Source organism: Ornithorhynchus anatinus, chromosome 15 (genome assembly GCF_004115215.2).
Source record: "Ornithorhynchus anatinus isolate Pmale09 chromosome 15, mOrnAna1.pri.v4, whole genome shotgun sequence".
Lineage (NCBI taxonomy): Eukaryota > Metazoa > Chordata > Mammalia > Monotremata > Ornithorhynchidae > Ornithorhynchus > Ornithorhynchus anatinus.
The window spans coordinates 8,741,200-8,756,339 of record NC_041742.1 but is presented as its reverse complement, the minus strand read 5'-3'; the positions used below and the strand labels follow the sequence as shown (position 1 = coordinate 8,756,339).

The 15,140-nt window shown below is 49.2% G+C and overlaps 1 long non-coding RNA gene across 2 annotated transcripts in view; it reads left to right on the top strand.

Moving 5' to 3' along the window:
• The window catches only part of LOC120638850, a 198,734-nt gene that overhangs the window by 142,229 nt on the left and 41,365 nt on the right, over nucleotides 1-15,140 (top strand). For both annotated transcript variants that reach the window (XR_005660853.1, XR_005660852.1), the window contains exon 3: nucleotides 8,381-8,464. This is a non-coding gene — a long non-coding RNA (uncharacterized LOC120638850). The remainder of the gene's footprint in view (nucleotides 1-8,380; nucleotides 8,465-15,140) is intronic.

Sequence of the window (15,140 nt, the reverse complement as noted above, 5' to 3'; positions counted from 1 at the left end):
TTCTCTTGCTCTTTCTCTGTTTCTTCACTTTCTGTTTCTCTGTTTCTTTCACTAGCTCTGTCTTTCTTCTCTATCTCTTTAACTGCATCTCAGTTTCTTTCTCTCTTTCTTTAGTTCTCTTTGTATCTGTTTCTCTTTCTCTACCTCTGTCTCTCTGCTTCTTCTCTATCTCCTCGTGTCTTTTTCTTTCTTTTTCTAGCTCTGTCTTTTTCTGTTTTTTCTCTCTCTCTCTCTTTCTCTCTTGTATCTCTCTGCATCTGCTTTTTTCCCCTCTCTGGCTGTATTTATTTCTGCATCTTTCTCTATGTATCTCTGTTTCTCTCTCTTTCTCTCTTGTTTCTTCTCAGTCTCTATCTGCCTGTCTCTTTCTCCCCCTCTTTCTTTCTCTTTTTTTCTCTTCATCTCTTTCTCTATCGCTATCTCTCTCTACCGCTCTCCCTCAGTCTCCCCACACCTCTCTGTTTCTCTCTCTGTGTATGTCTATCTCCTTCTCTCTCTCGGTCAGTTGTCTAGGCCCCGTGACAGCCTCCCTCTCATGCTCCCCCCATCATCCCTGGGATGTCATGTCCCATCTTCTGGCCAGCTGTGGGTGGCAACATCATCCTCCCTTCTGTTACCCACCACCACAGATACACCCAACTCTTTTGGTTCTTTCCTGCCGTTTCCTCACTGTCATGGGATCCACAGGTCTGTGTGACTCCGTGTGTGTGAGAGAAAGAGAAAGGCTACATGAGACTATCTGTGATGTGCAAATACATAATGATTATGATTGTGTTACTACATGTCAGTGGTATTTATTAAGTGCTTACTATATGCCGAGCACTGTACTAAGTGCTGGGGTTAATAATGATACTAATAATTGATCAGTAATGATAATTATTATCATTGAGGCTTTATCAGCTGGCCCATGGCCCCCTCAGCACTGATGTTTGAGGAAGGCCATTTTCCTAGTGTTGATGTTAGCCATGGCCCTCCACCTTGCTGACTTTGTTCATCTTGGAAGGCAACAGAAGCTGCCGTAGCTCATTCTCGTGGCTTGGGTCATTTGGTCAGGTGGGCTGTTTCCTAGCTTCCCCATGGAAATACCTCCTGCTCATTTCCAACTTCCTTGCCCCAGAGTCTTCAGAAGGACCAGAACAACCAGACGAATCCCTGCTTCCATTTCCTCCTCCATTCTCACATTCCTTCCACACCCACTGTCACCCGCTCCTCCTAGAATGAGCACCAGGCTGGGTGCTGTGCCCCCAACCCAATTCAGAAGCCCCCCATGCTGCATCCAAGGGGATGTAAATCCATCTGAGCCATCAATCAATCAGTGGTATTTAATGAGAACTTACTCTGTTCCCTCTAGACTATAAGCTCTGAGAAAACTGAGAAGCAGTGTGACCTAGAGGAAAGAACACCGATCTGAGAGTCAAAAAGACCTGGGTTCCAATTCCATCACTGCCACTTGTGTCTACCGTGTGACCTTGGGCAAATCACTTATGTGGGCCTCAGTTACCTCATTCACAAAGTGGGGATTAAGACTGTGACCCTCCCCTGTGGAACATGGACTGTGTCTAACCTGATTAGCTTGTATCTACCCCAGCACTTAGTACAGTGTTTGGCATATATTAAGAGCTTAATAAATACCATTGAAAAAAGAAAAACAAAGCTCCTTGTGGGCAGGGAATGTGTCTACCAACTCTGTTATATTGTACTCTCCCAAGTACTTAATACAGTGATCTGCATACAGTAGGCACTCAATAAATAACCATTGATTGATTGCTGAGCACTGTACAAAGTGCTTGGGAGAGTGGAATCTGACAGAGTTGGTAATAAATAATAATAATAATGATCATGGTATTTAAGTGTTTTCTATGTGCCACACACTGTACTAAGTACTGGGATGGATGGAAGCAAATTGGGTTGGACACAGTCCCTGTCCGACAAGGGGCTCACAGTCTTAATTCCCATTTTACAGATAAGGGAACTGAGGGTCAGAGAAGTGAAGTAAGTCACCCAAGGTCACAAAACAGACAAGTGGCGGAGCTGGAATTAGAACCTATGAGTTTCTGAATCCTAGGCCCATGCTCTGTCCACTGTGCCTCATTCATTCAGTCATATTTATTGAGCACTCACTGTATGCACACCACTGTACTAAGCACTTGGGAAAATACAAAACAACAATAAACAGTGACATTCCCTGCCCACAATGAGCTAACAGTCTGGAGGAGAGAGACAGACATCAATGCAAATAAATAAATGACAGATATGTTCATAAGTGCTGTGGAGTTGGGAGGGGGGGAAGTCAGGGTGAGGCAGAAGGGAGTGGGAGAAGAGGAAAGGGGGGGGCCTAGTCTGGAAAGGCCTCTTGGAGGAGATGTGCCTTCAATAAGATTTTGAAGTGGAGGAGAGTAATTGTCTGCCGGATTTGAGGAGGGAGGGCGTTCCAGGCCAGAGGCAGGATGTGGGCCTGGGGTCAGTGGCGAGACAGGCGAGAGTGAGGCACAATGAGAAAGTTGGTGTTAGAGGAGCCAAGTGTGCGGGCTGGGATGTAGTAGTAGAATAACAAGGTGAGATAGGAGGGGACAAGGTGGTGGACTGCTTTAAAGCCACTGGGGAGGTGGAGGTGGGTGGGCAACCACTGGAGCTTTTTGAGCAATGTGGTGACATGTCCTGAACACTTCTGTAGGTAAATAAATGATCCAAGCAGCAGAGTGAAGTATGGACTGGAGTGGGGAGAGACGGGAAGCTGGGAGGTCAGCAAGGAGGCCCGTTGCAGTAATCCAGGTGGGATAGGATGAGTGATTGTATTAACGTGGTAGTAGTTTAGATGGAGAGGAAAGGTTGGATTTTAGCGACATTGTGAAGTTGGGAAAGACAGGATTTAGTGCACATTCCCTGCTCACAGGGAGCTTACAGTTTCGAAGTAGCCTAGTAACCCTTTGCCTGTCCAGGTCATAGGGTGTGTCCAGAGGGCCATCTTCAAGAAAGTACTTCATCTCCTTCAGTGCTTCCTTTCCAGCTTATTTAAAACCCAGGCAGCGTGCCCCTGTGACCCCCGGCTGCTAGGAATTAATTCCCCGGATTTTCACTGCATAAAAAGGAGACTTCCTTTTATCGACTCGTCAAACTCTGCCCTCTCCTTGTATTCCACTCCCTCTGTGCTCTTCAGGAATAAATAAATACAGTTCCCATATACTGGGGGTCTAATTCACTCAAGGCCTCCAGGGACAGGGACGGTTTCTCTGAAGCGAAACCCAGAGCCAGTGTGAGAGGGGAAAAGACCAGAGTCACCCGAGAAGCAGGCTGGTCTAGTGGAAAGGGCCTGGGCCTGGGAGTCAGAGGACCTGGGTTCTAATCTTGGGTGTGTCACTTGCCTCAGTTCCCTCATGTACAAAATGGGGATCCAGTGCCTGTTCTCCCTCCTATTTAGGCTGTGAGCCCGCTGTGGGGCAGAGACTGTGTCCAACCTAATTAATTTGTACCCACCCCAGGATTTTAGAATAGTGTTTGACAGTCAGTAAATCAGCCATAATTTCTGGGTGCTTACTGTGTGCAGAGCACTCTATTAAGCGCTTGGGAGAATATAATACAACAATATAGACACATTCCCTGCCTACAAGGAGCTTACAGTCTAGAGAGCGAGAAATAAAGCACATAGTAAACACTTAAATACCATTTAAACAATTTCTCCTCCCTCCTTTCCTACCTCCTACTTCAGAGAGTTCTTGTGAGGACTAAATTGAGATAAGCTCCTTGTGGGCAGGGATCGTATCTACCAACTCTGTTACATTGTACTCTCCCGAATGCTTAGTCCAGTGCCCCATGTAAAGCAATCCCTGATGGCCTAGTGGATAGAGCACAGATTTGGGAATCAGAGAACCTGGGTTTTAGTCCTGGCTCCGCCATCCGTGTGCTGTGTGACTTTGGGCAAGACGACGTACTTCTCTGTCCTTCAGTTTCCTCTTCTGTAAAATGGGGATTAAGGCCGTTAGGCCTATGTGAGACATGGGCTGTGTCTAACTTGATCAGCTTGGATCTACCCAAACCTGGCACACAGTAATTGCTTAAAGAATACCGTAAAAAATAAATACGATTGATGATGACAAAGCAACATGGTGTAGTGTATAGAGCATGGGCCTGGGAGTCAGAAGATCATGTGTTCTAATGCCGACACTGCCACTTGTCTGCTGTGAAGTCACTTCACTTCTCTGTGCCTCAGTTACCTCTTCTGTAAAATGGAGATTGAGATGGTGAGCCCCATGAAACACAGGGATTGTGCCCATCCAGATTTGCTTGTATCCAACCCCAGCGATTAGTACAGTGCCTGGCACATAGCGCTTAACAAATAGCATTATTATTATTATTATCAACCATGTGAAAGTGCTGTGACAATAAAAGCTCTAAAGAGAGCTAAGGTACTATTTTTTTTCCATTAGACTGTAAGCTCCTCAAGGGCAGGGATCATTTCTGCTAACTCTGTTGCACTCCCACAAGCTCTAAGTTCATTGCTCTGCACAGAGTGAAAACCTGCTACATACCATTGATGGTCGAGGACCAGCTGCCCCCTTGCCGTTTGTGCAAATCCCAGAGGGTCGCCCATTGGCATTGAAGGCGTCTGATCTCCCCTGCCCACATGAAAGACCTCGAGAGAACAATGAGCCCCAACCTCAGATCTGCAGCTGGTGTCCCGGGCCATGTGTGCTTTGCGTGTTCCTGGCTCGGGTCTGAGGCGGGGTGGAGCGGGAGTTGTGAGGAAAACCTGTGGTTTCCAGATCCGCTTTTGAAATTCCAAATGGGCCTGACTCCCTCTCTCCCCCATCCCCCTCCCGCTCGCCCGGCTAAGCCCCCCTCCAGCAAATTGTCTTTGTTTCTGGGGCTTCTATATCTAGCAGGGTTTCGCACACCCCAACAGCTCTAGGAGGCTGGGGTATCTACTCCAGAGATAATTGCTTAATTAAGGGATAATTCCGGAAATTATAACCACCGGCTGCATTGTGGTTCTGCCTGAGATGGGGCCCACAGTTATGTACGGCGTCTTTAGAAAATAAATCCCTTCCCACGCTGGGCTGCGTCATGCCATCTTAGCCCTGGGAGGGAGGAGGAGGAAAACACGGTCCAGATGGTGGGGGTTGGAGGTGGGCAAGAAGAATCACTGCTCCCTTTTCCTTCCCCCAGCTGGGAAAGATGATGGGCCAACCAATAATTATAGTAATGATAACTGCTATCTTTTAAGCACTTTCTATGTACCGATCGCTGGGTTAGATATCGGATAATCAAGTTGGATACAGTCTGAGGAGGGAGAATAGGTATTTCATCCCTATTTTTAAATGAGGTAACTGAGGCTGTAGACTGTAAGCTCACGGTGGACAGGGAATGCGTCTGTTATATTTTTGTGTTGTACTCTCCCAGTGCTTAGTACAGTGCCCTTCACGCAATCAGTGCTTAATAAAAACGATTGATTGAGGCACCAAGAAGTGAAGCGACTTGCCTAAGTCACTCGGCAGGTAAGTGGTAGAGCTGGAATTGAAATCCACACCCCAGGGATCCGGGGAGCTGGTGGGGAAAACTCCGCACCCCTCACCACCCTCCTGAGACCTAAGGATTTTTCTGTCTCTCTGGTCCACTCATCATGGGAAAGGGAGGAGATGTAGGGTCTTCAGGACCCTCAAAGGCAAGTCTATTCAGAGGCTGATGCTATCCCCCTCTAGACGGTAAACTCGTCGTGGGCAGGGAACGTGCCTTCCTACTCTGTTACATTGTACTCTCCCAATCGCTTAGTCCAGGGCCCCGCACATAGTAAGCGTTCAATCATTATGACCGATTGACTCTAGGAAGGGCCTGTCGAACTGGGTCTAAGTTTGGCAGAGGGTTGGGAGGCATCAGACATAACTTCTCTGGGTCTCAGTTACCTCATCTGCAAAATGGGGATTGAGACTGTGAGCCCCACGTAGGACAAGGACTGTGTCCAGCACGATTTGCTCATATGCACCCCAGCGGTAAGTACAGTGCCTGGCACATAGTAAGCATTTACAACCATCCTGCCTGGAATTCCCTCCCCCTTTATATCCGGCAGACCTCAGCTCACCCCATCTTTAAAGTTTTTCTGTCATCCCATCTCTTCCAGAGAGCCCCTCTGTTTTATCTGTCAAATCCCCACTCTATTCTCCCTCCCTTCTGTGCCTCCCATGTGCTTAGTACTGTGCTCTGCACATAGTAACCGCTCAAACATTATTGATTTACTGTACTCTCCCAAGCACATGGGAGATTACCCACTTCTGTACCCAGTAAGTGTTCAGTAAATGCCATCGATTCATTGATGATGATAATAACAACTGTGGTATTTGTTAAATCCTTACTCTGTGCCAAACCCTGTACTACGCATTGGGGTAATAATACTTGTATTTACAATTGGGGGCGAGGGGCATTCAGAGTATAAGAGGTAGAGAGAACAGAGAATTAAACCCCATTTTAGAGATGAGGAAAACGAGGCACAGAGATGCGAAGTGAGTCGCCCAAGGTCACCCAGAAGGCCAGTGGCGAAGCCAGGATTAGAACCCAGGTCTCCTGACTCCCAGGCCCGGGGACTTTCCACTAAGCCATGCTGCTTCTCCCGCTGTCCCATCCCACAAAAGGAGATTTTGGTGAGGGATGACGACCCATCTGACCCGGGGAAAGGAAGCTCTTAGAAAAAAGGTCACTTCCACACAGGAAGCATTTCCTGCAGCCTCCCCCCTTGCAATCCGGACCTCCACCCTCCTCACCTAGTCTGTGACCATGGCAACCGGAGCCCATCACTCCCTTCTCTTGCTTCCTAGCAACCCCGATGGACATCCAGCCCGTCCTTTGCCAACTCCCACCCAGTGCTTGGGAAATCGGGCTGGGGCATTGAGGAGGACTGGCCCCCAGTAGAGGCAGCTTCATGGGTGGGCAGACTGGCACCCCTCCCCCACGGCCCCTCTGGGAGCATAATTGGTGACATTTAACATAAATAGTTTCCCATTCCCAGCTGACCTTTCATGGCTTTGATGATCAGCTGGGGTTTCTGGCCTCTGCTTCCGCTGCTCTCGGTGGAGGGTCTGAGGACCCTGAAGGGTCTGAGGAGCCGGGAAGCTTCACATCACCCGAGGGTCTGCTCCCGGGGCGGGTGGGGATGTCTGCTGGATTGAGCCCACCGTGCTCCCCCTGCAAAGATCATTACACGTTTCAATTAGGATTAGCAGCGAGGCCTCAGTTATTAAGTGGCTCGTTATTATGGTAATGAGACTCTCCACATTACCTAGGAGAAGCAAGAGGGCCAAGCTTCCGCTAATGTCCATTTCTCTCCTCTCTTCCCCTGGGCTTTCTTTTCCTAGTGCCAAGGAAGAGTGGAGAAACAGGAGGTTATGGAGTAAGGGTCCAAAGGGACAGGAGGAGTCCCCTCCCCATTTCCCTCCCACCTAAATCCTTCTTCCTGGGTGCTGCTTCTGGAGTTTGTCTCCTCCCATCACTCAGGCTATGCCGCAGCTTTGGAGCTGGGCATTGGGAGGAGATTTCAAATAATGTACTCTCCCAAGCGCTTAGTGCAGTGATCTGCACATAGTAAGCGCTTAAAAAAATAGCTTCTACTGCCCCTATCTTTCAGCGGCGTGGCTCAGTGGAAAGAGCACGGGCTTTGGAGTCAGGGCTCATGAGTTCGAATCCCAGCTCTGCCACTTGTCGGCTGTGTGACTGTGGGCAAGTCACTTAACTTCTCTGGGCCTCAGTTCCCTCATCTGTAAAATGGGGATTAAGACTGTGAGCCCCACGTGGGACACCCTGATTCCCCTATGTCTACCCCAGCGCTTAGAACAGTGCTCGGCACATAGTAAGCGCTTAACAAATACCAACATTATTATCTTTCCCCAACTCCAGAGGGGAGAATTTCCAGCTAGAAATGTGGGAATTTCCAAATGATTCCATAATTTATTTTACAGTAATGTCTGTCTCCCACTCTGCAAGTTTGTTGTGGGCAGGGAATGTGTCTGTTATATTGTTAGGTTGTACTGTCTCAGTCGCTTAGTACAGTGCCCTGCACACAGTAAGCACTCAGTAAATATGACTGACCGATCCCAAAGGTGTGATAAAGGGGTCAGAGAGCTGAGACGTTGGGAAAGGGTGGGCGAAAGGAGAGAGAGGAGAGAGAGAGAATCATACTTATTGAGCACTTTGTTCAGAGCACTGTACTAAGTGCTTGGGAGAGTACAATACAGCAGTAAGATACAATGCAACAAATGCAATAAAACAGAGAGATGAACCCAGAAGGGCTTTCCCAAAAGAGCAGAAGAGGAAGAGAGCCAATGAGGGGAATCCCCGCTTGATTCGGCAACGCGTTCTGGAATGGTCACCCTCCTCAACTGCCAAGTTTTTTCCCCAGCTCTTCACGAACCAAGAGAAGATGGACCAGAGAAACGCAGAAGTTCAGCACTGACAACAGAAACATGGAGAGAGTTAACGTTGGGTAAGCCAGAAAATTGTGTTTCCATCCATTTCCTAAGTTTGCTAATTGTGTTTATTTGACATATTCTACTCAATTGGAGGTTGGAGGGAGGGAGGAGGCTGCTTGATTGATTCCTTGAATCTTTTGACACTCACTGTCACTAAAGTGTGTGTAATTAGGACTCTGCCCAGCGACCCAGATCTTGCTTTCTGGGCGGGGAAGAAAGGCGAGCGGAGCAGGACACAGCCGTGGGTTTGGTTTATAATTGGGGTGTTCCTTCCTCATAGAGCTTTCTGGGTTCCTTTTTCTTTCTTTTTTGGTATCTGTTCAGCACATCCTGTGTGTCAAATACTGTTCTAAGCGCTGGGGTATGTACGAGTTAAGTTGGACAGAGTCCCTGTTTTGCCTGGGGCTCATAGTCTAAGTAGGAGGGAGAACAGGTATCCCTATTTTACAGTTGAGGAAACTGAGGCATGTAGAAGTGAAGAGACTTGCTCAAGGTCACTCACTAAGCTATTGGCAGAGCTGGAATTAGAACTCAGGTCCTCTGAATCCCAGGCCCGTGCTCTTTCCACTAGATCACTCTGCTTCCCAGGAAAAGAGGAGAAAGGGCCCTCATAATCCAGTATGAAAGCTGAGAAGAATGGAAGAAATTCTCCCTATATAATCCCGGCTCTGCCCCCTGCCTGCTGTGTGACCTTGGGCAAGTCATTTCACTTCTCTGCACCTCAGTTCCATCGTCTGTAAAATAGGGGTTAAGATTGTGAGCCCCACATGGGACATGGACTGCGTCCAACCTTTATTAGCTTGTATCTACCCCAGCGCTTAGAACAGTCCCCGGCACTGATTAAACTCATAACAAATGGCCATTTTAAGAAAGAAAAAAGCAAAGCCAGTGGGTGGACCAGGCAGAAAAATGCTTGTCTGACCTCACACCTCCTCAATAGGTGGTTCAATCACCCTTATCACTGGCTCAGCAGGGCTAGCGTGACTCTGGTGGTGAGCTGAGATATCAGGTCCGAGATCTTGTCCATTAGAGAGAAGCTGTCAACAGGCTAGTCATAGATTTTCACAAGTGCTTTCTTCTTCCCTGGGATCATTAGAAGCAGTACATTTTAAAAAATCCAATCTGTTTTCCACCTAGGAGGCTGTTTGTTTCTTTCCACCCTCTCCCCGTGAAAGAATGAAAGAGGCCGGTTTGGTTCTGTTTTGGGGTTAAAAGCGAATTGTTTGACTTTGGTCATAGATGATCCGGGGACAGATGCTTCTGGAGGAAATTTGGCCATTTATAATAATAATTATCTATGTCTGGTGGCCTGAGTGTTAGTTAATGATGATAATTAGAATAGTAATGATCATTTTGGTATTTGTTAAGCACTTACTCCCCCTCTAGCCTGTAAGCTTGCTGTGGGCAGGGAATGAAATAATTGTGGTATTTGGGAAGCACTTATTATGTGCCAGGCACTGTACTAAGCACTGGGGTAGATACAATTTAATCGGGTTGGATGTAGTCCCTGTCCCACCTAGGGCTCACTGTCTTAATCCCTATTTTCCAGATGAGGTCACTGAGGCCCAGGGAAACGAAACAACTTGTTCAAGGTCACACAGCAGACAAGTGGCAGAGTCGGAATTAGAACCCAGGTCCTTCTGACTCCCAGGCCCATGGTCTATCCACTAAGCCATGCCGCTTCTGTTATATTGTTATATTATACTCTCCCAAGCACTTAATATAGTGTTTTCAATACAGTAAGTGCTCAGAAAATGCAATTGACTTACTATGCGTTAACTGTTGGAATATATATAGTCAGATTGGACCCAGTCCCTTTCCCACATGGGGCTTACAGTCCTAGGGAGAGGGAGAACAGGTACGTTATCCCTGCGTCACAGAGGAGGGAACTGAGGCCCAGAGAAGTTAAGTGACTGGCCTAGGGTCACACTGCAGACAAGTGGCAGAGGTGTGGGCTTAGAACCCCCATCCTACCAACTCCCAGGTGTGTGCTCTTTCCACGAGGCCATTGCATCTGGTTTGGTGGCCTCATGGAAAGATCATGGCATTGAGAATCAAAAGACCTGTATTCTCATTCCAGCTCAACCGATGGCCTGCTGTGTGTCCTTGAGCCGGTCACCCATCCTCTCTCTTCCACTTAGTCCCTCAGCCACACATGTGACAGGGACTGCAACCAATCTGATGTTTAATTCAGTCATATTTATTGAGCGCTTAAGGTATGCAAAGCCCCGTACTAAGCATTTACCTCATTTGTAAAATGGGGATTGAGACTGTGAGCCCCACGTGGGACAAGGGACTCTGTCCAATCCGATTTCTCATATCCAACCCAGTGCTTAGTACGGTGCCTGGCACATAGTAAGCGCTTAACAAGTACCGTAATTATTATTATTGCCTCCACCCTGGCGGTCCTCAGCATTTAATAAGTTCATTCATTCATCCATTCAGTCTTATTTATTGAGCAGAGCACTATAATCAGCGCATGGGAGAGTACTCTATAACAGACAGATACAGTCTCTGCCCACAACGAGCTATAGATGATAGAGCTTAGGTTACTGGTGAGGGGAGACCCATCAGGCTCTCTTCAACTAGGAGTGGCCCCTCTTCTCCCTCTCCCCCTTTTCTCCCGCTCCCCTCCCCGCCTTTAGCGTTCATCTGTAAGCAGGCCAGAGCCCACGTCCTAGAAGCTGCGGCAGGAAACCAGGCAGGCTTCCCAGGCGCTTAATTGGAGCCGGCCTCCCCATTACCTCCCACCTGTTTCCACGCGCCATATGGTCAAAGGTAAATGGATGCTAATTGTTTACGCAGAGTCCGTTCCCGGCTCCGGCGAGGGCAGGGGACCCGTCTTCCCCTGCATCCTGCCTGTCCCCTTTCGCGCTGAAGGACGGGGCCACCTCTGCTGATCCCGTGGCCTGCTTTCTGTGGGCTTCGCTTCGGCGCCTGAGGGGCGGCACGTATCCCAGGCTGACTTCCTTTGGTGTTCCCCATGGGTACTAATCCCAGTTCTGCCTGGCCTTGGGCAGGGCACTCATCTGTGCCTCAGTTTCCCTTCCTATAAAATGGGGATAAAACATCCTCCCTTCTTCTTAGAGTTTGAGTCCTCTATGGGGCACATTCTCTGACCTGATTATCTGGTATCTATGCAGGCACAGAATAATGATTACGGTATTTGTTAAGTGCTTACTATGTGCCAGGCACTGTACTAAGTAATGGGGTGGATGCAAGCAAATTGGATTGGACACAGTCGTTTGGCCCATGTGGGGTTCAGAGCCTCAATCCCCATTTTATAAATGAGGTAACTGAAACCCAGAGAAGTGACTTGCCCAAGGTCATACAGCAGACAAGTGGCAGAGCTAGGATTAGAACCCATGACCTTCTGACTCCTCGACCCATGCTCTGTCCCCTCAGCCATGCTGCTTCTCCCAATTGCTTCTCCCAGTGGTAATAATAATCATTATTATTATTATTATTATTTGTCTGGGCAGGTGCAGAGAAGGTGTGTTTTCATGAAGTAGAGATGGAGGGAAAGTCTTTCTGAATCAAAAGAACCTTTGGCAGGTTGGGAAGGGTGCAGAAGATATTAGTGGTATTTGTGAAGCACTCTGTATATACCAAACACTGTACTAAGTGCTGGATTACAGACAAGATAATTAAATGGGACACAGTCCCTGTCCCACCTGAGGCTCACAGTCTTCGTAGGAGGAACAGGTTTTGAATCCCCATTTCACAGTTGAGGAAATTGAGGCCTAGAGAAGTGAAGCGACTTGCCCCAAATCACCCAGCTGACCATTGGTGGAGCCAAGATTAGAACTCCAAGCCCGGACTCTTTCCACTAAGCCACATTGCTTCCTCATCCAGGCCCCTCTCTTCTGCCTTGATTGCTGAACATTGTGTGACCTTGAACAAATTACCGACCTGCTCTGTCCCTTGGCTTCCTCTTCTGTAAATGGGGGAAAATTACCTAGTTTCACCCCAGAGGACAACAAGCAGAAGGCTCGCCCAACAAGATAAAGTAACACGTAATCTACAGCTGCATTAAACATATGAAGGGAGAGATCTATATCTCTCTACCTGTTGTTACTTCGGAGCTGTTCTTTATCCTGACTGCTGCCGCTGCTAACGCACAACCCTTTATTTGATGAACTGCGGTATAAGTGCCCAGTAATATTCACTCTGTGCAACGCCTCAGTGCCTCGGCTGTGGGATGGAGGCTCTAGATAAAGCGTAGGCAGATATAGATGAATGGGCAGAGGGGAGAGGCCCCCGAGGCCCCAGAAACCTGGTTTCCTTGCTGATACTTGGGTCTAATGGATGGGTGCAATAAGACCACTTCATTACCGCAAGGGGACTAAGGCTACACAGCTGATTAAGTCGGGCTCAGCTTGAAGGCAGTGGATGCATTGGGTGGTGTGGGGAGGGGCCCGGTGGGAGGGGGAAGCTAAGCTGGATGGGGGGCTCTCAAGAGAGGAAGGTGGTCACTGGGATCAGTCGGGGGTAATTGCCCAACCTGGCCCTGAGAGGCTAGGAGCCCAGTAGCTGGTGGGGAGAAGCTGGAAGTTCAGTAGCTGGGGAAAGGGGCTAGGAGTTCCATAGCTGGTGGGGAAGGAAGCTAGGGGTCCAGTAGCTTGGGGAGAGAGGCTAGGAGCCTAGTAGCTGGTGGGGAAAGGCTAGAAATCCAATAGTTGGTGGGGAGAGACTAGGAATTCAGTAGCTGGAAAAGAGAGAGTAGGAGTCCAGTAGCTGGAGGAGAGAGGCTAGGGAGTTCATTAACTGGTGGGGAGAAGCTGGAAGTTCATTAGCTGGGGGAGAGAAGCTAGGAACCAGAAACTGGAAGAGAGTCTAGGAGTCCAGAAGCTGGGAGATAGAGGCTAGCTGCCCAGTAGCCAGTTGGGAGAGACTAGGAGTCCAGAAGCTGGTCGGGAGAGAGTATAGGATTCCAGTAGCTACTGGGAAGAGGCTGGAAGTTCAGTAGCTGGGGAAGAGAGACTAGGAGTCCAGTAGCCAGCTGGGAGAGGCTGGAAGTTCAGTAGCTGGGGAAGAGAGACTAGGAGTCCAGTAGCCAGTTGGGAGAGGCTAGGGATCCGGTACCTTGAGGAGAGAGGCTAGGCGTCCAGTAGTTGATGGGGAGAGAGGCTAGAAGTCCAATATCCTGTGGGGAGAAGCTATGGGTCCAGTAGCTGATGGGGAGAGGCTGGAAGTCCAGTAGCTTGGGGAGAGAAGCTAGGAGTCCAGTAGCTTAGGGGAAGAGGCTAGGAGTCCAGAAGCTGATGGGGAGAGGCTAGGAGTCCAAGAGCTACGGGGGAGGCTAAGAGACCAGCCCACGTCTTAGCCTCCAGGGCTGAAAAGCCACTGGGATAAAGACTCCCTCCACCAGGGTCAGGTGTCTCTGCTTGGGTACGTCGACCCCCATCCACGGCCCCCTGGAACCAAGGGGGACGAATACCCAGCCCAAATCTCCAACCTCTTGCCCCATCACCCTGGAGAACGTCATATATTGCTCTGTTGTCCTCTCCCAAGCGCTTAGTCCAGTGGTCTGCACCCAGTAAGCGCTCGATCGATACGACTGACTGAATGACCGACTGAAGGCTGGGGGCACAGACGATCCACAGCCCGGCCTCCCGTCTGTTTGTTATTCCTGGAAGGAAAAAACCCAACTCGATTCTCTTCTCTGCAGCAGCTGCCTGGATTGATGCTTTGACAGAATGATGGATGGGGCCGGGGTGTGTTTTCCGTCGCCTCCCCTTGCACTCCCGCCTCCTTTATCTGGAGCAGGCCCCGCCAGAAGGCAGCAAATAAGGCCTCCCGTCCCCCAGATCCCAGCCCCAAATTCCATCACGGGCCCCGGAGACGGGGTCGATCGGATTGAATCTCATGGAGAGCCGAGGGGCAGGCCGGGAAGGCAGCTGGGCCACTGGGGAAATTTTCCGAAGCTCGGGCCCGGCGGCAGGAATACCACATAAGTCACCGCGTATAATGGGGCAGGCCAAAACTGTTCCGACACACAATTGTCTTTTCCGTCGGAGGAGTTCTCCAACGTGACAGCAATGATAATAGTCGCGGTGTTTGTTAAGCTCTTGCTATGCCTTCCAAGCACTGTACTAAGCACTGGGGTAGAAAAGGGATAATCAGGACCCACACGGGGCTCACGTTTTATGTAGGAGAGAGCACAGGTACTGAATTCCTCATTTTAATAATGATGATCATAATAATGATGGTATTTGTTAAGTACTTACTATGTGCCAGTCACTGTACTAAGCGCTGGGGTGGATACAAGCAAATCAAGTTGGACACAGTCCCATGGGGGGCTCACTATCACAATCCCCATTTTGCAGTTGAGGAAATGGAGGCACAGAGAAGTGAAGTGATTTGCCCAAGATCACGCAGCAGGTAATGGTGGACTGGGGACTAGAACCCAGGTCATCTGACTCCCAGGCCCGGGCTCTAGCCACTAGCCTACCCCCTCTCCCTAAGGGGATGCGGGGTCGGAGTCCAAGAGTGGTGAAGGCCATCAGGAAGATCTCTTTGCCTAGTGGACAAAGCACGGGCCTGGGAGTCAGAAGGACCTGGATTCTAATCCCTCCTCCGCCACTTGTCTGCTGCGTGACCTTGGGTGTTACTTCACTTCTCTGGGCCTCAGTTCCCTCATCTGTAAAATGGGGATTGAGACTGTGAGCCCCATGTGGGTCGGGGGAC